General features: G+C 27.7%; 1 long non-coding RNA gene across 3 annotated transcripts; it reads left to right on the plus strand.

Annotated features, from left to right (window-relative positions):
* Positions 1–2,649: 2,649 nt before the first annotated feature.
* On the plus strand, positions 2,650–9,618 carry LOC114290426 (uncharacterized). 3 transcript variants are annotated; one of them, XR_014330379.1, is made up of 4 exons: positions 2,650–2,974; positions 4,097–4,174; positions 8,700–8,787; positions 9,485–9,618. It is a non-coding gene; the product is annotated as an uncharacterized LOC114290426 (long non-coding RNA). The 3 variants fall into 3 exon arrangements; XR_003639001.2 differs by lacking the exon at positions 9,485–9,618 and having other exon boundaries at positions 8,700–8,885; XR_014330380.1 differs by lacking the exons at positions 8,700–8,787; positions 9,485–9,618 and having other exon boundaries at positions 4,097–4,452.
* Positions 9,619–17,994: the final 8,376 nt, after the last annotated feature.

Raw genomic sequence — 17,994 nt, forward strand, 5'->3', positions numbered from 1 at the left:
TGGCGTATGTTTCCCCCCCCCCCCCCTTCATGAATAAACGATTAATTACATGATTTGATTTCCTACCTAGATTTAAATAAATCTCTCATATAGTGTCTGTAATTCATCAATACCTTGTGACTACCACCATCTCATGCAAGATTAAAAAAGAATCAAGCTTCATTATTTAGAAAAAAATTGTGTATAAATTTTAATTTTTTTTATTGTACTACATTGTAAATATTCTTATCAATTGAGTAAAAAAAAAAGTAAAATAAAATAAAATAGTGAATTTTAATCCTTTTTATGTTATCACCAATTGATACGTGAGAAAATTCAAGCTTCTTACCCTAGAATGTGTTAGGCAAGATCAGTGCATTTGGTATTATTTTTAATTTTTGTTCCAAAATTTTAAAAAATAAAAATTGATGCAAAAAACTTCCGAGTTTGGTTAAGTTTTTAGAAACAATTTCAAAAACTAGTTTGGTGAAAAAAAAAATAAAAAAACTCATTATTTTCATATTTATCATTGTTTAAGAAGAAAATATTTTTAGAAAATCCAAGAATAATTTTTTTTGTATTTATTTTTTTTTTGTCAAAAAATTAGTAATTTAAAAAAAAATCATATAAAGATTTTGAAACCCCAACTAAACAATTATTTAAATTTTTTTTTTTCTAAAAATACCCATTTTGGGATTTTAAATTGTTTTCTATGTTTTTAAAGGGTAAATTATACTTTGTCCCTTTTATGGTCATTTTTCCACTTTAATCCTTACAATTTATTTTTTCTCACTTTGACTCTTAATATTTCAAGTTTTTCCTAGTTTTATTCTAAAACTAATTTCTGTTAAAAATTAGATTGAAAATATCATATTGCTAGTCATGGCATAATAATATTTTATTATATATAACTCATATATCTGCCATAAATATAATAATATATTTTTATATTATGTGACAGTTGTTATGACATTTTCTATCTAATGTTGAATCAAAATTTAGTTTAAGGAGTAAACTGGGAAAACCTAAAACATAAATGGTCAAAGTGGAAAAAAAAATAACCTTTAAGGGACAAAATGGAGAAGTGGCCAAATATTAAAGGGGCAAAATGTAGTATACGTGTTTTAAAAATTTATTTTGGCACAAAATTGAAAATCTTATGAAAACAATGAAAATTTTCAATTTTTATTTTTATTTTATATTTTTTTGGGTATTTTTTTGGTTGTGTAGGGTATCCTAAGCCAGTTTATGCGCATTAGATTAAGTTCCTACCGTCCGAACAAGCCTTTCGAAACAGAGTTTACGCCCTGTGGTCCGTGGCCCCAAGGTATGCGAGGTATGCGTTTGTTGATTAGGGGATTCGAACTTGAGACTTGGAAGGGAGCAAACCTTCAGACCCCAAGGTATGCGTTTGCAGGTTAGGAGATTTGAACATGAGACTTGAAAGAGAGCAAAGCTTCAGGTCCTAGTCGTCACTTATTAAGCCAACTACTCTGTGGTTATTTTTTTTGGTATTACAAAAACAATAAAAAAGTACTAATTTTAAGAGTTATTTTTAATATGACCTATAAAATAATTTTTTTATTTATTATAAAAATATATAAAAAATAAAAAATATTATAACTTAAATAAGACAATAAATCAATAAATTAATTTTTTAGAAGATATTAATGATGTGTTTAGTTAAAAAGCGAAAAAAATATACCTAATTTCATGTGCTTTTACATACCTAAATACTAATATACAAATGAAACATGACACGCGGGTTGGGGCGAGCTGCGATGGAATTTCAACCTCGTCATTTGAACTGATTTAAGGTGGGACCCATTTATGTACCCCACTAGGGTGTACGGTCACCGTTTGATCCGGGAGGTTGCATCTCAGCCGCATATATTGGGTTGTTTGGGAAATAAAATTTTAGCTTAGGCTAAAGTTTACAAAACGATAATATATATTAAAATAATTAATAAATTAAAATGTCATTACCATATTAAATTTGTAATAATTTTTTTTTTATAAATATCACATTAAATTATAAAAAAATTAATTATTTTTACAAATAAATATTTTTTAACTTATAAAATAATTAAAAATTAAAATAAACTACTAAAATAATAAGTGCAAACAACCACATTGATGATTTTACACAGTATATGTCATTCTTATACTTTCTTAGGTTAATGAGGATCAAACGTACACACTACTCAGCTTTTTAATATGGGAAAAAGAAGGCCCAATATTCTTCTTGGGATTGGTGGTAAAAAGAGGATTATAATTTAGAAAAATGATCCATGAGTGTGACAAATATTTATAAAGAAATAAAAAAAATTAAAATGTAATTATTATTATTATTTTTATATAGAAAAGAATATTCGGTCAATTATTTGATTTATAATTATCGAATTAGAATTCTATAATCTATTTATAATGATTTTATTTTGATAATTTAATAATTTATATTTAAAGATAAAATAAAATTATAGAATATGATTTTAATATTATTTAATATCATTTTTAATTTCAACAGTTGAATTATATACTTTGATAACGTGTTTTATTAGGATAAAAAACACATCAAAATTATTATAAAAAAATCATAATAAAGAAATTTGAATTTCAAAAAGTCTTTAATTTTACTATAAAAACTCCTCATCTCCCCTCCTTACACCTACACTTACATCTCTTGCAGTCTACATTTTCCCTCTCTCCATAGCTCTCGCTCTCAAAATCTTTCTTAGGGTTGGAAGGATTGAGGTATAAAATCATATGGAAGCTTTTAGCTAGTTTGTTTGTCGGGTGTCTACAGATGATCCTCTTTGTATTCTTCCACAGCTTTCTTGAACTGCATCCGATCGCATCATCCTCACTCTTGCAAATTTAGGTATCAAAAGGCCATTCAATCGTTGCAGTTCAATAAAGCTGTGGGAAAATACGGAGAGGGTCAAAAATATTCGATCGGATATGGGTTTGGATTCATTTACTGCTGTTTTGCATGGTAATTTGATCTCTCCCCTTTATATGTCACTTGAATTATTTTTAATTCTTTCAAGAATTGTACCATTAATAGTAGATCTTTGTAGAATTCATGAAAAGTCCATGAATCTATTACTCATACTTTACCTCTCAACCCTAATGGTTTATGAATTTGAGTTTCTGATTTATATGTTTATGTTGTATGTGTGTGATATGATCACTGATCAGTTTCATATTTCTGTGGATATTTCTTTCTAATTGTAGTTTATTTTCTTAGTTTAGTTTCACTACTGATAAGTTATTTTGTCCTTTTTTAGCCACCATTCCTTTCACTTTTGAATCTTGTGATTCAATGGAAGTTAATATTGTGTTAGTGTTGATTTTTTTAATTTTACTTTTAAATAAAAGTATCGGATATGTATTCGAATCGGTGATAGACTCACATATCAGAAAATATTGATATGGATGAGTATCGTTATCCCAAAACGCATCAACTTATATTTAAAACCTGTTTTTGAGATAGTTTTTGTGATTATCATGCCTTAGCTTCTCTTCAGGGAAGCCATCTAATTTCTAATTTAGCTTCTCTCTCTCATACACACAAACATTCAACTCATAGTTCATTTCTTGTCTTCGTCAGTATGTGAACTCATGATTGAACATTGGTCCATGTATGAATCGATCAGAATATCATTGAGAATAGCTATGGTTGATAGAGGGAATATTAAGGACTATTTGGTTGCATTTTTGTTTTCATATTTTTTGTTCTCATTTTCCCCCCCAAAAAAAAAAAAAAAAAAAAAACTTATTTGAAGAGCTATTTCGACCAACTATTTTGCAAAAGAAATTTTTTCTAACAATTCACTCTTAAGAACAAAAAGTTTTCAAATTTTTTAAAATGATTTTCACACAAAAATGAAAACAATGTTGCTCTCAAAGTTTTCATTGTTTTTCAATAATAGTTCCTTTTTCTTCGCTGATCAAAAAAAAAAAAAAAAAGTTTTCATTGTTTTTGTTTCTAAAAAATGAAAGCGAGGAAAATGAAAGTACAACCAAACAAGGCCTTAATTTTAGGTTTTTATTTTCTTGGTTCATTGTTCTAGTATTTTATAATTGGGTATTTTTGATACACACCATTTTGTAGGTTTCCATTGCAGACAAAGTATGAACTGGCATATAAATAAAGATTGCAACATCACCAGTGATGATCTATTCCCATTAGGTAAGCTTGTTCAACATATATTAGAAGAAAAAGCATCATATAATACCCCATGAACACTAATGGGGGTTCTAAATATTCTTTGGAGGTGTACTTGTTTTTTATGTTGGCACAAAATGGGATGAACAATTCCCTATAATTGAATGTTTGATGGACCACTCGGGCAGGCATTTGGAATCCTTACCAACTTAGGGTTTTCAAGTTCTTAAAGCCATTAATATGAAAACTAGGAGGTTAGGTAAAGTTTTCTTTTGCCCGTTCAAAGGAAAAAAAAAAGAAAAGGTAAAGCTTTATTTATTTATTTATTTTTATGAAACGAGAATGATTCGCTACAAAAGATCATATAGAAAATATATTCAGAATGAGATTTTTGAAATTATAAAAACGATAGTGATTGTTTCGATTGAAAATTAAAGGATGATAGTGGTTGTTTCGATTGAAAATTAAAGGATCAAAGTAGTAAGTCTCAATCATTTTGTATAATAATGGGGCCCAGAGCTCTTCTTTAGGTAAATAATGCATCACATTGTTGTTTTCACCTTGGCAAAGAAGATGGGTTAATTCTAAGAACACAAAATATGCACAGAAAATGAAATGCATGATCCAGATTCATCTTAGCGATACCATATTGGATTTGAATATGAATCATATACTTTAAAAAAAAGTTGAAAAAGAAGACTAGTATAAGAAAATAAGGGGTTTTACCCTACAAAGGTAAACACAATTTATGTGGAATGAAAAGTTGAACTAGATCAACTGCAAGGCAACAGTTTGTTTTGTCTTGTTATGGTTTTGAAAGCATTAAGATGAGAGAGATCCCAATGTGTTCTTGTTACCTACTCTTGGTGGTGGTACAAGGAACAAAACTTTTATGATGAATTTGTAAATATTGCACGGTCCAAATTATGTACCCATGACCCCTCTGTCCAAGAACTAAGTTATAGTGTGCCAAAACTGATTTTCCGTACACAGTTTCATTGTCTCATTACAAGAATTCATCTTACACAACTTTGTATAGGTACTAGAAATTCGGGTTCCTATGTATATAGTTCTACTACAAACACAGAAATTAATCACCGAAATAAAGGAAGAATACATACGGATCTACAAGATTTTACGGTATTTGTTGGTAAGGCGCACTTTTAAAATTATGTGTCTAATTTTGTGTTCTTAAACTTATTCGTATGGGTAACGTTAGCTAGATTTATAGAGCTAGCTCTCCTGAACTACCCAAGATGGGTTGCCTATGTTATTATTTAAAAAATATTGCACATATTTGTGTTGTAGGCATTCTGCAGAAACTACCATTACATTTTCTTTTGAATTTTTTTTGCTTTTGCTTTCAGTAAATTTTTTTAAAATTTTTTTTTTGTCACATTGTTGAGTATGTTTTTCACATTAATCGTAAATCTAATGGAGTTAATCAAAATGCTTGACCCTTGAAAGTAAAGCATATAAAAATAAAATAAAAAAGGGAGTTAGTCATTCATTGACAAAATTTTCAGGATCTTTCTCTCTTGGAAGAAAAATATTGAAATGATTGTAAAGTAATGGATTTTTTATGAAATGTTTATTATTATTAGTATATCCTCTATGATCATGTAGGATAATTTAGAAGTTTTACTTTTTATATGCTTTACTTTCAAGGGTCAAGCATTTTGATTTGCAGTGGCATGGTAGGTTTAAAGCTAAACATATGAGATAATTAAGTGATTAAATTAAACTAAAGTTTTTATTTTTTATTTTTAATATGTATCACCTACCACTCATCCAAGTCAAAAAGTTAGGGTTTGTTTGTCTGATAGTTTACTTTTAGGATATAAAAGTAGAAAATTAAAGCTGAGGACTAGACACCTTTGAGCTTGTTAATATTGGTAGAAAGACAGATGGGGGGTGAAAGTGAAAATCAATAGAGGAAAAAAATAAAGAAAGCTTAATGGATCAAACACAATCTTTCTTCTTGATTTTGTTGTCTCAGTACTATCAATGTCGTTTTGTTCATCACATCTGTTTTGTTTTGTTTGTTTTTTTTTTTTTTTTTTGTTTTGTTTTGTTTTTTTTTTTTTTTTGGACTTGGCCAAATACATTGTTCATGACATTATACATGTGAGGAAAATGTTATGTATCATGAATTTGTATCTCGAAAATTGATGCAAAAGTGATGTGTATGGTATGGATTTAAAGGTGCTCATATATTGTGGTCCAAAGATGTGTATTTTAATTTTTCAAAATATGTAGTGTTGTTGAGAGTGAGGATTGCCATTGATTTACTCCGAAAGAAAAATGATTCACAAATATAATTGTTGTACAAAAAACTCATATGACACTGACATTTATTAAATTTTGATCTATAATGGTAGGTGTTTTGGTTTGAAATTAAAAAGGGTCACGGGCAATAACATAATTTTATATAAAAAAAATTATAAAATTATTATGTTTGTATATCATGGAAAACTTCTCATATTTATCCTCTCCCTTTAACATTACCTTTTTTCATATGAATTGAAACTCACAAAATGTCAGTGTCTCTTTATATGATAGAGTTGTATTTGATTATGTGATTAATTTTAATACATATAAAATTTCTACACAAAAAGAAGAACAAACTACATTGACAAACTCTAAGGATAAAAATATAATAACCCCCATAAGTTTAGGTTAAATTATACCGACCTTAATTTTAGTAAGACTAAAGTGATTAAAACTCAAATTAATGATATGTAGACACGTGAATAAATAAGATAAAATATACATTTCAATGTAAAATATATGACAACATCATGTTTTCATCTATGACTAATAAATTATTAATGAAAATGGAGTTTAGTATTATGTGAATTAAAACTTTGTAAAATTTTAAAAGAATTCAATATAATTATGTTAAACTTGTTGAATCGTAAAGGAATTCAATATAATTATATTGACTTTATGGACTTAGTTTAATTTAAAACAAGAAAATGAAGAAGAAGACGATGTGTAGTACTTATATGATAATGTGGATATAGTATATGCAGCATGCATGCTTTCCAGGTTGAATGAAGAAAACTATGTACTTTTGAGAGCAAGTTCTTACTGGTAACTGTTTTAACAGCAAGTTGAAAATTCAAAATCAAAATCATTTTCCTTGTTTCTCAATAATTATTGTTACTTAATTTATTTAAATTATTTTTATCTTATAAGTTGTAGAAAACAATGTATTAGAACACACTTCCACAAATTTTAAAAAAGAAAAAGAGCTATAAACCGCTCCATGAACTGCACTAATCACGGTGACAATTGATTTCCTCTATTTACATTATGAGAAAAAACTAAACACACCAAATTTTTATACAGAAAAGTACCATTTTTTGCAATTATAATTCATAGTGACGCCTTTTTTATTTGAAATTTTTGTATATAAATTCTTTTTGTTTATTCTTTTCTTTTTTTTTTTAATGAAAACTTCAACCAATCTTATGATTAGTTCAAAACCTTAACAAAATATATATGAAAAATAATATATAAACTCACTTTTTAAACTCATTTTATAGATCTAATGTGTAAGTGATATTATTGATTGATTATTAGAGAAGATATAAGCGAGAGTGCTACATTTAATATCCTAATTGATTGCCATACCACTGAGCTTGAAAATTGGATCTAATTTTTAATTTTGAATAGCAATACTCAATATATATATATGGAATTAACAAGAGTGTTACTATTAGCACCTCATCAATTATTTTGAACCCCCCATTTCTTTAGATCCTCATGTATAAATTGTAAAATTCTTAAAATTTCTTTTCTCCTCCCAAATAATACCAAAATTATCATTGCAAAAATATTTCACATATTCAAATGCACATCCCTACACCTTAAAAAGTTTCTCTTCCAAAACCCTCAAAAGTAGAACCTCCCAAAGCTAGTTCAAAAAATTTGTGGTGATTAAGAATTTTTTTCTTTATTTCATTACGAGATTTGTCAATCTATTTGATTTTTTTTTCTATTACTTCTTTTCACACATACAACACAATCCACTTTCATATTTCTCTGATTAGTTTTTTTTTGTCATTCATCTATGGTCTTATTGTACTTGTATGATCTTTGTATGAGCAAAACTGGATAGGATTTCATCCCCCGGTTGATCGGCCGGTCGACCATCCAAGGATGGTCCGACATCATTTGTTTGCCTACTTCTGCTGCTGTTTCGGTTTTCTGTTTCCGAACAAATAAGAAATGTTCGGTTACTTATTCCTAAACAAATAAATAATGTTCGGGCTGTGTTCTTGAATTTCGGTCATATATTCAGGAGTTTAATCTCGAAAAAATGACGAACAATTTTTATTATTTTTTTCATTTTTTTCAAGAAACTTATTCTTACAAGGCTAATATCCTCTAAGGTAAGAATACCATCAAAGCTATGAACCTCTTCTAAACTTTTATTGTTGTACTCCTCTTGTTTCACGGAGTTGTGGTTGCTGAAAAAACTTCCATTCATTATCATTGTCAGATTAGTGTATGTAATCTAATGCTTGCCACCTTGCCGCAGAATATGGCCGCTAAAGGATTTTCAAGATTTTAAGGGTGTGTAAGGTTTGAAGGTAGGATTTGGGAAAGATAGATGGGTAGTGATGGAGGTAAATGCTTTCATAAAGCCTATCTCATGATGTAGTGGGTATGTGGCTTAATTGTGAGATGAGGTGTTCCAAAATTATTGATGTGCTTTTTAGTAATTTCACTTGAGGTTATCATTGTAATAAAAATTAAAAAATAAGGGTCTAAAATAATTGATGGAGTGCTAATAACCGCACTCATAAACAACACTGTGAATCCCATTCAAAATCTTGTTTGGTTGGTAAAAAAATAAATGAAATTAACAATCCTATGGAAGACGGGATTCACAATCCAATCTCATGGGAATGGATATAAAAAGACATTATTACCCCACTTTATAAAAAGAATAAAGGATTAATTACTTAAAAGTCCTATCTACATATTTGGTGGTAGCTTAGGTCCTGTTAAAAAGCTTTTCAACCAGTAAGTCCCATTTACAAGTAAAAAGACGTTTTGCCCTTTAATCCCAAAATTGAGAATGTTCTCAATTTCAAAACTGAGAATGTTCTCAATTTATAATTATCAAAACTAAGAAATTTCTCAATTTTTTTCTAGTATGAACTAAGAATATTATCAAAATTAAGAAATTTATAATTATCAATTTTGAGAAATTTTTCAATTTTTTTCTAATTAAAATTATGATTAAAATTGAGAATATTATAAACTGAGAAAGTTCTCAATTTTAAAAAACCCCACATCTCTCTCTCTCTTTCATGGCAGTGCCATACCTTTCTGTCAGTAAGTTTCTCCAAAGCTTTAGATCCGTTCTCTTTAACATACATCTCTGCCATGGCGAGAAAGCTTCCACTGCGACTAGTCGGCACTCACGACGAAAGCTTCCACTGCGACGAAGCCTTGGGCTACTTCATGATTCGCCTCACCACCAAGTTCTCTGTAGCCGAAATCGTTCGAACCAGAGACCTTAAGGTCACTATCATTCAATTGTTGTGTTTTTATATCAAGTTAGATTGTTTTACCATTCATAATCTTCTTCTTCTCTCTCTCTCTCTCTCTCTCTCTCTCTCTCTCTCTCTCTCTCTCTTTTGTTTTTGTTTTTTCCAAGTGTTGGAAACGCTTCATGCTGTGCTTGATGTTAGAGGAGTGTATGATCCGAGTCGAGATCGCTACGATCATTACCATAAAGGTTTTGAGGAGGTTTTTGGACATGGTTTCACTACTAAGCTTCCAGCAATGAAGCTCCATCAAGGACGTTGATGGAGGACTTGAGGACGGAAGGGAGAGGGAAGGCCACATCAAGCTCGCTTGGAGTTTGTTGGAAGGATAATTTGGTCTATTAAAAATTAATGGGACTTGAAGGAGCAAATAATTTTATTTAGGACTCAATGGAGTATAAGTTCACAAAATAAGACTTGTTTGTAAATGTCCCAAGAATAAAATCACTTTTTACCTACTAATAAAGATTTTTGTATTATTTTACCGATGTAATCTCAAGCAACTAATATTAACCATACAAGTGTATAATCAAACTCAATTTATTCCATATCTCTAATATAATATCATTACACCATTAATCCCACTACTCAAGTAGTGTTTGGTAAAGCTGAAAATTGAAAATTGAAGACTGAATGCTGAATTTTTTAAGTTGAAAAACTGTTTGATAAATATTTAAATGCTGAATTAAAAATAAATTATTTGATATATATAAGATCAAAGTTGAAATTTATTATTTTCAAATTGTATGTTTCAATTTTTACATTGTGATGGTGGTGGTAATGGTACGATGGTTGTGGTGGCCGTGGTGGCGGTAGTGATGGTAGTGGTAGTAAAATGATGGTGGTGCTTATGGTAACAATGATAATGATAATAAATGTGGTGGCATGATGGTGGTGGTTGTGGCGGTGAGGAAAGTGGTAGCGATGGTGGTGGTGGTAGTAGTGAGTTTATAGTAGTGTATATTGATACTTATGTTTATATTTATAAATTCAATCAGAATTAAATAAGATTCATATAATTCAAAATTTTATTAAGCTTTAATTTATATTTTAAGAGGTATTTAAATTTTTAAGTAATATCAATTGTTTTTATCAAACTGACTTAATTGATTATCACTTAATACATTCAGTTTTAAAGGCTGAATCACGTTATCAAACACCCCATCAATATAACTCTTGTTTCTTTCTTTATATTGATGGTATGTGTTGTATTTTCATTATTATAATTGTAATTCATTAAGTTTCATTTTAATGTCAAATATATGAATCAAATCACCAAAACAAAAATAAATCTATCTGTACTCATGTTCATACCCAACTTAATCCAATAATCAAACATGACCCAACCTCCATGAATTTCAATAATTTTGTTTCATTTTTTATTGTGATTACTATGTTTTTATAGTGTGAGTATGTGAAAGGGAAAAAAAAAAGATAATTTAAAAAAAAAATTATATATATATTTTCTAAAAAGTCCATTTCATGGTAGACAAAACACCCATTTTCTCGTTGTTGGGTCACTGTCACACACACCACCGAAGGGCATCATTGTGCAATTTCTATATGATGTTTCGATCCACCAGTGAAGCAATGTACATTATCTACAGGGAATAGATATTTGTACAGAAAATATTCAAAAAATTATTGTATATATAGTAAATGTCACATTTAATATGAATTTGACCCACACAATAACTTTTTTTAAAAAATATTTATATATTTATATATATAAATATAAATATAAATTATGTGTACCTAGCATTGTTGGATGGAGATAGATGTCGGTATATAACAACATGACTCTTTTATTTTCCTCCAACATATTGGGTCGCCATTATGGTATCTTCATGTCTTTTATCATTGTGTTTTTGTTTTTCATTTTTGTTTTTTGAAAGATAAAAAATATTTTATTTGAAGATTTATTTTTTTATGTTGATTATATTTTTGATTCCCAAAATATGGGTCTTATTGATTTCCCAATGTGTATGAAGTGTTTTAATTTGATCCCAACCAAATTCCGATAATAGATGCTATTAAAATTAAGACTAAATGTGTAATTTTGAAAATCAAAATAACACATATCATATAATTTGGGAACCAAAAGTATAAAGTTTAAGTGAATTTCCACATTAATGACACATACCATATATTTTTGGACTATAAGTATAAATTTTTAAGTGAATTTTTTATTCAAAAAAATATGTTTCATTGAAAAATATATTTTGCTTCAAACAAATGGAGCATTAGACGCTTTGGCCCCGTTTGGTGTAGCTGTTGAAACAGCTTATAGATTATAGCTTAACAGATTATAGATTATGACTTTAATCAGAAGTTATTAATCTGTTTGGTGTAACTGTTGGATTATAGATTTAAGTTGCTGAGTAGTGTTTGTTAAATAAATTGTGAAATAGCTTTTTCAATTAATTTTTATTTTTTGTTTGTCTACATTTCTCATAAAAAATAATAATAATAATCTACAGTCCATTTGGGTCTTTTTCTATTTTTAAAAAAATAAAAAATAAAAAAATTTAAGAGTATAACCATAAATTAACATGTCTACAGCAGAAGCTGATAATCAGAAGCAAGGGGCGAGCAGCTTCTCAAAATCAGCTTTTTTGAGTTAAAATAAGCTGTTAGAATCAGAAGCTGTTTGAAATAAGTTTAACCAAACAGTCCAAAATAACTTTTTCAAAGCTAAAAGCCATAAGTTAACTCTAAAAAGCTGAAACAAACACCCCCAATTGTGAAGCTCTGCCAATTTGCTCATGAAATATTCCTCCAAACATTTAAATTGGGGGTAACTGTCAACCACAAAATTCTTTCATCAATTGAATTTGAGACCATGGAATTGTAGCAATTGTGGACATAATCTTATTTTGAGGTGAATCATACAAATTTTTGTATTCGTTTGTTTGATTTAGGTTCCTATTTGACTTTTTTTTTTTCTTTTCTTCATATCTTACCAATTCTAATTAAGTGTATTAATTCCTAACAATCTGATAGGATTGGAGTCAATCTATCGCTTAAGTTTGTCTTGAGGGAGCATATGAGATTCCTCTGTGTGTGGTGTTCCTCCTTGCTAAGCCTATCTATTCGACTCTTCCGCGGGTAAGGACTACCTTAATCACATTTAATGAGAATTGTTACGATTAATCATTCTCTCTCACTTTTTAAATGAGTAAAAAATAATAATAATAAATGAGAGATGCCATTATTAATTGCAGCCATTCTTGCTACACTTCAAGCTCCAATACTTTGCATTCATTATTATTCACTCTTAGCAATAAAGGTGCACCTACCAAAATTTTTCCTACCTAACGTATATATTGGACAACATATGGACCCTGGCCATATGTTGTGAAAAAGAATTTGGATCAATTGTCCATGGCATTACAGAGGGATATATTTATCTCTAGATATTTTGTACACCAAATATTTTTATACGGTGTTTGAAATTTATTTTTGTAGTGATTTTTTTTATTAATTTTCTTTCGTCTTTAGTGAATTTTATTATAAAAAAAAAATCCAATTTTTTAAGTTCTACACGACTAGATGAACAAAAAAAGCAAGATTTTTTTTTATAAAAAAAATCCACTAAAGATAAAAAAGTTAAAAACAATTGATTTTTGTTGGCTTTTTCCTTTTGTCTTTAAGTAAACTTCTTTTGAATTTTTTCAAATATTTATTTATTTTTTTTAATTCTTTTATGTTTTAAATTTTTCTACACTAGACGGGCTGGAAAAAAAAAAAATTTCACACAAATTTTTAAAAAATACTAAAAATAAAAATGTTAAGAATAAATTTTACTTTAACTGGATTCCAAATGATATACTTCAAAAGTTGTGTAGAGAGGCCCTAAATTTTGTAAACTACAGGCTTGGTTCTCTTTTAGGAAGTTGTTATACAAACCCAACTTTTAGACACATTTTCTAAATTTGATAATATGTAAGTGAGATGATTGATTGATAAATAATTAGAGAAAATATAAAAAAAAATTACCTTAGATATTTTAATAGATTAACACATCATTCGGTTTAGACTTTCTTTTAATTTGTAAGGGTATCTAGTGTTTGGTTTGTTATCTTGAAGAAGTTTTTTTTTTTTGTTTTGTTTTGTGTGTTTGTGTGTGTGTAAATTACACCATGTAATTTGTTTATTTTGTCAATTTGATCTATATAGTTTCAATTGCAATAATTTTATCTTCTAAATTTTTATATTATCAATTTAATCCAATTAATAAAATCTGTTAAAATTTTGGGCTGGAATATTAAGCCAAAATGGTTCATTTAAAGGACAAAGGACCCTTTCAAATTGGATGCCAACGTGTCATTACTTTGAAAAGAGCGAATGAATTATATTTCTCATTGATTTCGGTTTAATTTCTTAAAAAAAATGTCATGAATTGGATTAAGTTGGTACAATGTGAAAAATAAAAAATAAAAATTAAAACTATAAGAATCAAATGCAAGAGACACACTATACCAATTGTAAATGTAATTTGTAGTAGTAACTTTAAAGCAAATTTAAGCAACATTTGCTTTTGAAAATAAGAAAATATTTGCATTTCAGAAATGCAAACAGATTGAAAAATGCTATGGATTGTGAAAATCTACTCTAAATTTTAGGAGAAATAACAGTTAAGTGATAAATTCACAAAATAATTTTAAATACATGATAAAGTTTGTAAAATTATTTTTGAATATTGTAAAATTCATCATTAATATATAAATATTTTTTAAAAATTACACTGAAATTAAATTATCTCTAAATTTTACTCCAAAAAATGAATGTATGGGATAGATTTAAAATTAATGATACATGACACATATCATAATATGCAATCCATTAATTTATTTTTTTAATTAATTTTTTAGATAAATTTTATGGAATGGAAGCAACTTCAAGGAAGATTTACTTTTACCAAGGGTCAACTTCATCTTAGTTATTGGTCCAGTACGTAGTCAAGTACACATGCACACATAAATAAAAAATAAAAATAAAAAGTACAAATACATGATATATTTAGGAGAAATTATCATCCAATGCCACTTTTACAAAATTATTATAAGTTAATGAAAAAATTTAAAATTTTAATTATTAATATTTATAAAAAATTTCATTGATTTGTAATTATTTTTTTAAATATACACAGGATTAAAATGTCCCCATTTATTTATTGAGAACTTGCATCCAAATGCATTTGTCATTTCTTTAAAACGTTATAAATTTTAGAAATATTAATAAGTGACTCGAATGATTTGATTGTAGAAAATTAAATTGATTAAACAATTGTTTGTCAAATGATTTGATTACATTTATCTTAAAAATAATAGAGAGTCTATTTTCAAAATTATATTTATCATCTAATTTTATAAAACAAATATGATCTATTTTCGATGTTTGATTAATCTGAATTTCTGTATATATTATTTTCTTGACAGATGCTACAATGGACCCAATGAACTCAATAGTATACCTCCAATTGTATCACCACCTGAAGCCGTTTACATTAAAAAAATTCATGATCATTTCACTCAATTCTCAATATATATCCTTCACATTGACCAATATCGATTCATCACCCTATGTATATTCTTAAAGCAACTACAACATTACTCTTTATTTTTTATTAGTTAAAGTTTAAAAAAAAAAAATTATTCCTTTTTATTTTACCTAACTATTTTTTTATCTGTGTATTTGAATAATACTCTATATTTTACTTGTTTATTTACACAAATTATTTAAAGAGCTTCTCAAAACTCTCCCAATGTAGCTAACTTGATTTTTTTTTTTTTTTTTTAAATGGCTGGTGTAGTAGCTAGCTTGTTGGAGAAAGTAAATGATGCTAGCTATAATAACTAACATGCCTCTTTTAAAGAGCCAATTAGAGATACTTTTAATAATTTTTTGGATGTGTTAGGCAATTTTTTAGTATTTTTTTTTGTTATAGTGAAAGTTTGCTTAGTTTAAAAAAAATGATGCGTTTAGCGATTGTTAATTTTTTTTATTTTTGTTATAGTGAAGCCATGCGTTTAGCAATTTGTGAAAGTTTACACAAATTTGCATAGATTTTTTAAGAAAATATTATTCTTTTATAAAAAATTACTTATTTAGTGAAATCAATCACATTTTTTTATTGGGAGAATTACTTAAAAGTTGGATAGAAGAAAAAAAAAAGTTACACAAATATGGGTGCAAGTCTCACTTGCACCCGTACAACTTTTCACTCGCATTTCTAATATTTTTGTAAGTTTTTTCTCTATCCAACTGTTAAATAATTTTTCTTTTTTTATTATTCTTTTATAGAAATTTTATTTGTATTTAGGTCTCGTTTGGAAACAAATTTTTTTAGTAACTTTTTGATTTTTTTATTAAAATATAACGTAAAAAAAAATTAGGCCTCGTTTGGGAACAGACTAATGTAGTAACTTTTTTTACTATCTGGCTAAAAAAGTAGGTAAAAAAAACTTATATGTTTGAGATGAATTTTTGGCTAAATACGAAAAGATGTGCAAAAAGTAAAGAAAAAAGAGAATTTTTGACTTTTTGATATGAGTTGTTGGTTTTTTGGCTAAAAAGGTAACTTTTTGACTTTTTAGCTAAAAAGGTAAGTCCCCAAACGGGGCCTTAGTATGTTTTGGATGACTTTTTTATTTTTTACGAAAAATTGTGCAAAAAATAATTTTTTTTTAAATTTTTTAATATAAATTATTGACTTTTTAATTTTTTTAGTGATTTTTTTGACTAAAAAAATCACTTGCAAAAACAAGTCCTCAGTGTCATCAATAGAGATCTCACCATGTGGCAATCAGCCAATCAGCATCCACATTGAAACACATCACAGAAGCACAAATGGACATACATGCATGTCAGAAAAAGTCAAGCCTTACCAAAATTACTTTCCTTGTTTTTGAAAACATATATTTAGCATTTTTAACTTATAATTAAAACCATAAAATGCCAAGCCAAGTTATTTTCTAAATTATGGAATGTTGTTCTTTACCTCACTTCAAGATTTTAAAAAATAGTCGTTATCGTTACGTAACATTATTACGTAGTGGTTGTGGTAGTTATTATCACATATTACGTACAATTGCTATAATGGTATAATAGAAATTCACAATTGTAATAGCTGCGATCGTTACGTAAAGACTGTAACAACCATTATATAGTTGCTACAGTACTGTTACGGCTATTTTTTATATCATTATTATTTTTTTTTTTTTTTCCTTCAACTCCATATTTTTCTTGTATGGATTCCTTTGTTTTTAGGATAATTTTTTTTTTTTTATTTTTATGTGCGAGTTTCATTTAACAAAAATTATTTAGTTAAATATTTTAAAAGGGTAAGAGAAAGTAATTAGCAAGTAACAGCTCTCTCTAAGCATCATCTTTATAGGAAAGATAGACAAGAAGGGCTCAGACAGACCAAAAACACTTCTATTCAGACATTGGCCCGTTTGATAGATCTGTAGAAAAGTGATTATAACTTATAACCTAACAACTTATAACTTATAACTGTGAACATAAGCTAATTTTTGACTTATAAATTAAGCTTCTCCTCCCCCACTTAAAGAATAAGTTGATTTTTGACTTACAAAAAGCTATAAGCTGTATTGTTAAGCTGAACCAAACACATCAAAATAACTTAAATTAAGCTAAAAGCTGAAATAAGCTGAAAATAAGTCCTACCAAACAGGGCCATTACTATAATTGATTGGTAATTTGAATTCATTATTATTATTTTTTAAAATATAGGGAGTCGAAGCCTAGACTAGCGAGAGCAGTAGATTGTGAATTAATAGACTTAAATGCTTAATTTTTTAACGAGATGCAAGAATCCTAACCAATTAAACTAATCCCAATTAATTAATTCTTAAATATTTCATGTGTACAGAACTTATACTAGGAAAAATAAATTTAAAGTTATATAATAAAAAAAGAATTTCAAAGTAGTAAACATTAATTCTCTATCTATTCAAGCATTCCAAAAATGATAGGAAATAAATTCACTTTGCCGCTTTAAATTATTATACTTTTGCCACTTTATTTCTTGAACTGTTAATTTAAACAATTATTTATATAAATTATTGACATTAATTCACTTTACTCCGAACTGTTAATAACATTTTTTATGAAATATCACAACTATACGTACATATTTTAATATATTTTTATAGCATTTTGTACCCTGTGCATAGCATAATTTGGTTGTACACAAATGCAATAATTTATTACAATTAGTTGTATTTTGTATTTTGTTGAATATTTTCATAA

This window comes from Camellia sinensis, chromosome 5, assembly GCF_055761805.1.
Source record: "Camellia sinensis isolate YWXY chromosome 5, ASM5576180v1, whole genome shotgun sequence".
Taxonomy (NCBI): Eukaryota; Viridiplantae; Streptophyta; class Magnoliopsida; order Ericales; family Theaceae; genus Camellia; species Camellia sinensis.